General features: G+C 27.4%; 1 long non-coding RNA gene across 2 annotated transcripts; it reads right to left on the reverse strand.

Moving 5' to 3' along the window:
• Positions 1-2,050: 2,050 nt before the first annotated feature.
• On the reverse strand, positions 2,051-4,743 carry LOC117909448. 2 transcript variants are annotated; one of them, XR_004650368.1, is made up of 3 exons: positions 4,503-4,743; positions 2,316-2,390; positions 2,051-2,193 (listed from the first exon to the last, which is right to left on the reverse strand). It is a non-coding gene; the product is annotated as an uncharacterized LOC117909448 (long non-coding RNA). The 2 variants fall into 2 exon arrangements; XR_004650367.1 differs by lacking the exon at positions 2,051-2,193 and having other exon boundaries at positions 2,313-2,390.
• Positions 4,744-6,464: the final 1,721 nt, after the last annotated feature.

Here is a 6,464-nt window from a genome sequence, read left to right on the forward strand (position 1 = left end):
AAAAGCAAGAGTGGGAAAATTGAAGCAGAGAAGAGACGAGGAGAAGAAAACTGTAGATGGGTTGCAGAGGGAGAGATAGAGGTTTGAATAAAGGCTCTATGTTTTTGTTTAGTAAAACCTAAAACCCAAAAACCCAAAAGCTTTAGGGCATGCTGACTTCTGAATGATAAACTATGAACAGATGGATTTGAACAGATCTAACATTTTCTTTTCTTTTCTTTTCTTTTTTACAACACTTTGACCAGCAAAAAATGTGGCTTAAAATACTTAAAGAGTTAATACTCAGCAAATAATACGTCTCCAATTTATTAAATGACTCATGAAGTTTTGTGGGGTGAATAAGCTCTCTCACACTGCAAGAAGTTTTTTTAAATATGTAAAACAGTGGGTTGAATGGATGTAAATAAATTTAAATTAGGTGGGTTGGAAAATTTGCATATCCACCATCCCCTCTCTTTAATGTTTTAAATTATTTATAAATTTATAAATTTTTAAAAATTTTACTTATGCTAAAAATAAATATGATTTATAATTAAATAATTTAGATTTTTATAATTTATTTTATGAGAAGTAATTTTTTTTAAAGGATCCTGTAACCTCCCATATTTTTCCATTGATTATATTTATATCCTAAAACGACAAGTCTTTTAGCTCATCTCCATCTCATGACCTTTTTCCAACTTGATCTAGAGTATCAATAGATATTTTAACAATTTTCCTTATTTCATAAAGATATATATTATTAGAATGATATATAAATATAAAAAATATTTTATACAATATTCTATCTTAGAACAAATTTCATTGACTCAATCTTCATCTTTGTCACCTCCACAATTTTTCAATTTAACTTTGATACCATATACGTAAGTAGAAGGTTCAATGAAAAAGCATAAAGATTAAATAATTTATATACAAAAAGGTTTAGCAAACCATGTCTACGTCTATGAATTAGAGATAATCATTTCACTATATCTTGGAAGATGTTATAGATAATAAAATCTAGATGCAACTGTTGACATATTTCATGTTTCCTCGCACTTCCTATCTACATCCTAAACCACAAGTCCTTGATGTTCATCATTCCTTGCATATTTATCTATCACTCATAGTTTTCATGGATTTATCTTTTTCTTATGTCTCATAATATTTATAAATATATTCCTAACAATTTTTCTTATTTTATAATAAAATATAATATTATAATAATATAGGGTTATTTGGTTAAAAGGATAAAAATAATACCCCTATTAGCAAAAGTAACCCATAATTTTAAAAGACAAAAAAAAAAAAAATAAGTAACCCATAAGATAAAAATACCCTTTTCTTTTTATGCCCTTCCAACATATAACTTTTCTTTTTCTAGTTCATTCTCTTTTAGATGCACAAAGCGTATAGAAAAACCGTTCATTTCTCATTCCCTCTCTTGATTTAGATATATATATATATATTGTGAAGTTATACTACAATAAAAAAGGCTTTCATTGACAGTTTTTCACCATCAAGATAGGGTATATCTGTCAAGGTATGTTATTATTCATATATGTCATCTATGCCAGTGTCAAGAAAAGTTTAAATCTACCTTGACATTTACATATATGAAGATTGTTTTTATTTCTACTAATTATGGAATCTTTGTTAGTATGACATATGTCAATGTTTCTTTCACTTTTGTTACGGTTGGATTCAACATATGTCAAGATTCTTTGATCTTATGTTAATGTTAACTTGCTTTTCTATCAAGGTTGCTGCAACAAATGTTAAGGATAAGTATAATATGTCAAGGTTTCTTGCTATTGCAGATGTCAATGTTGGGCATTAACCATCTATCAAGGTTGCCTATGAAAAATTTAATATTATTTTATTATAATTTTTAGTTTTTAATGGAAAATTAACCTATTACCATATTTGGTACTATTTAATTATTATTATAATAATTAAGTCCTAAAACCATACAAATAAACTATTACTCAAGGAAAAAAAAATTATTATATATACATTTGAATATTAAAAACACAATGGAATAAATATTTTTCTAGTTACTCTCTATTTTATATATACAAAAAAAAATTAATTACAAACATTCAATTAAGATAATATACAAACTTAAATTAAAAAGTACAATACTATCTTCGTAAGAGGGTCTCTAATTCTTCATCATCTTTTTCTTTTTTTGCTATATTTCTTGGATACCTAATAGGATAGACACAACATTAATAGAAAAGTAAGTAACAAGTATCAAAATAGCCATTTTCAAATTATAAGGTACTTTCAATTACAAGAATACATCAAACATATATGCAATTTGTAGATACCATATCTCTAGCATTAATCTTCAAGCATTGCTCCTCTAAAGAGACCCCAAAATTGCCAACACCTCTATCTCAAACCTATGATAGAAAAAACAAACCATGTTAACAAAAAGAAAACTCAAATTGAGAAATTAGATATCTAACTACAATTAAATATTTTTAAGAATGAATTCTAAGTTTAATTGTTGTGCTTTTATATTATGGACCTAAATAGCTATAAAAATATACTTCTTTTTAGTTTCTAAAAGGATTAATGCAAAAAGGAAAAGAGAAAAATAATGTTCCAAATATATCTTTCATGTTATTTTGGCTTTTAAATAGATAAAAACTCACATTATCTAAGAAATAATTGAAACTAAAGTTGAGTAGAAATTTTAATTATCTCAATCATAAATAATGAAATATCTAAATTCAAATTCATAGAAATCATACTCACTATTAATTTCATACACCAAATGCATCTAAACTTAACAAAATAAAAAATCAAGGATATTCTTATACTAGGGAATATTTTTTATATTGTCACACAATAAAGAAAAGATCAAAGATAATAGGAAAATTCAGAGAAGTGGACAATTATCTCATGACAAACACTGAAATAATTTCCATATTACACAACTAATATGCATCACCAATTGAAAATAATCAAAAGCAAACATTCACCAATATGGTTACTGACACACTCAGCAGCTAACTAGAAAGCAGGGAAATTAGATAGCAAACAACAAAAAATAAATTAATGAGGGAATTTTATACTGCAGACTAAATGAAATTCATTTATACAACCACGTATTGTTGGTAGTCTAACATTGAGCAAGCAAGGATTTTCACCTATAGAAGCCTATTCGGCACAAACATAACTTCTAATGAAGTATTAATCAGTAAAAAAAAAAAAAAAATTGTATGGTGAAGAGGTTTCTATTTAACATGCAAAAAAGTTAAATTGTAAAACCTATCCATTAAGCTCTTCAGCAGAAGTATATCACCCTTTTAGGTCTCAAAACTTTGTAAGATTCTACCTTGAAGTACATTATCCAGCTGACCTATGAGACTCACTAACATTCAAATAGGTTTTTTCAAATAAATTCCCTCTTGCTTAAAAAAAAATTAAAAATTTTATTTATTTTTGGAAAAAAACAACAACAGCAAGTGAAACAACCTTTCACAATCAGAAAGAGCATGGAGTGGGGCTTTTGTCTACATTCTATTAATAAGTCACATGGAAAACCAAGGGGATTATAAGTTCCTTATAATTCCTCTACCACTCTAAACACGTATCAACACCATAGGCAGGAGATGGAAACACATTTGTGAAGACAGAGGTTAACGCAACCAACATCATCACTGACACGGGAAATGGAAAATACTGTTAGGAAACCTATTACCAATTCTTCACAATGATGACAGTTCGCATCATGCATGCTGACAGTTCGCACCATGCATGCTGACATGTTCACCCATTGCTCTGACATGTTAGCCACAAGGTGTTGTCGTGGCAACATCCAAGTCATCTAGTACATGGGCTCAGAGTAAGATTATAGCATTTTCCTTTCACAGTGTATATCTCAACCAAGAAGTACAAGTCAAAATAATCCTAACCCTTCAATTGCTTGTTGAGAGTCAAAGGAACAAACAAAAGAATGAAAATTTGAATCCTTCTTTTTACATCGCTGTTTCAGTTTCCAGTAGAAAAAAGAAAAGAAAATAAAAAGTCCTATAATGCATAGTATAGTCTAAGTTTCGTTCAGGCCAATGAAAAACAATTCAAAATTTCACCCTTATTTACTCAAAATGCCTCAATAGCCAAACAAATCCTAATTTCAACCAAGATTCTCGTTAATCAAACAATCAGTTACCAAGAAATATGACATACACTACAATTTGAAAAAAGAAAAGAAAAAATCCAAAATTGATTGAAACAAAAAGAGTGAGCTTATGATTATTTTCTACGCAATTTTTTTAATCTCATTCTCCCTCAGTTTTTCTCGGCAACCAAACAGATCCTGAAAAGCATTCTAAAAAGATCCAGAGTCACCAAACCACTAAATTCAATGAAAAAGACAAAATGAAGCTATGACGAGTTTATGCTTTAATTCCTCCTCTTTTTCCTCAATTTTTTCTTGGCAACCAAGCAGATCAACAAAAACAAATTAAAGAAAAGACCAACAATCGAAAGAGATAGAGGATTACTGGGCTTCTGGGGAACGCCATTATCCCATTTGGAAATGGAGAAATGGACATTCTAGCAAGTGAGGGCTTCGGATTTGAATGGCTCCTTGAGGCAGTTCCTCACCAGATTCGCGCAGATGTTCGAGTAGGATATGTACATCATCCTCGCTGCTCTCCAGAATGGCACCACCGCACCTCATCCCACTGCCGACGCCATTGATTTTCTTTCTTTCCTTCTCTCTCTGATCTTTGCCTTCTTCACTGAGGAAATTCGAATTCAGTGAAACCCTAACCCTAATATAAGCTAGGACCTGGATATTCGCTTGGACTGGGTCTGAATATATCGAAATGGGCTGAGCTTAATTGTGGTCCGGATATTGTATTTTCCTTAATTAGATTATATCTAGAAAATTAGTTTACAAAATAATACAATTACAATATTAATTAAAAGCACTTAGAATAGGAATATCATCGAACACTCCTTTTTATTTATGTTTAGACATTAGAATTTTTAAAATCATTTCTAAAATTATAGAAATAATAATATGTAATTCTTCAAAAAAAAAAAATAATTACACTTTTATTGATCATTATCATTTTTTTTTTTAGCTAATATCTATAGACCAACTAATTTTCCTTAAAAGTATTTATAATGGAAGGGTTATTATTAAAAACACTAAAATCAATCACAAATGGACTCTAAATCTATTATAATATGTAGTCATAAAGTTACATATCTTGTTGTCTACTTTGCTAATTTCAATTCAACATATATAATTAAATAGCTTCCCGAATGATGGAAACAACACGATATTGACTTTTATTAAAAAAAAAAAAAATCACAATTGGAGCAATGATTCTCGAGTGAGTCTATTCTAACGTCTTATTATAATATCCAATTTTTTATTTTCTATTTTTTCACTAAGATTAAATCCCTTGGGTCACCTTCACACTTCCTTTTTATAAAATCTTTTCCTTGTCATTCAACAACACAAAATATTTCCTAATTGAAATGAATGGTAAGGATGAGATTATAAAATAAACGATCCAGATTTCACCAACATTAATATTATCACACCAAAATTTAAATTCTTATTATATGATAGTCAACTTTATGAGAATCAATATATGGAATATATTTATAACTTGTATAATGCCAATATACTATAATTAATTTTATTCTTTCCTAATATCTAAATTTGTATGAGTTAACTTAAAAAGTAAAATTTTGAAACCTAATATTATGCCCGTCAATTTATAAATAAAAATTTCAATTATCTTAATTTTCAAGTTCACATAAATTAATTAATTAATTTTAAATTAAATTCAAGTTAATTACTAATTTAAAAATAATGAAAAATAGTTTATAAAAATAGATTATATTAATACAAACTCAAAAAAAAAAAAAATTCATTAACATCGATGAATAAAAAAATAGTTTATTAAGATTGATTTTATTTATATCAGTTATTAAAAAACAAAACCATAATGTAGCAAATTCTATTTCACTAAAATTAGTGAATAAAAAATGATTTATAAAAATTTATTTCATTGTTATTGGTATAGACTAAAAAATGATTTAATCAATTTGATAAATAAAAAATGAAAATTGATATTAGCATTATTAAAATAATTTATTAAATAAACATTGACTTCCTTAATCAAAATAGATTGTTATCACTTCAATTTATAATACTAAGTAATTAGATCTACACATATCAAACAAATTGTTATCATTATTGTTTTTATTTAAGTACCTTGACATATGAACATATTAACTATACATTGACTTATAAATTATTTGTCAAGATTCTATTATATAAGTCATGAAAGAATTCAAAAAAATTTATATATGTCATTATTGGTTTAAACAGGTTGTATATGTCATTATTGTTCATTTAAATAGACAATATTGACATATATCACCTTAAGTCAAGACAATATACGTCAACAATGACCTTTTATCTTATATTCTATCTTCAA

The sequence above is a fragment of the Vitis riparia genome, chromosome 19, assembly GCF_004353265.1.
Source record: "Vitis riparia cultivar Riparia Gloire de Montpellier isolate 1030 chromosome 19, EGFV_Vit.rip_1.0, whole genome shotgun sequence".
NCBI classification, from domain to species: Eukaryota; Viridiplantae; Streptophyta; class Magnoliopsida; order Vitales; family Vitaceae; genus Vitis; species Vitis riparia.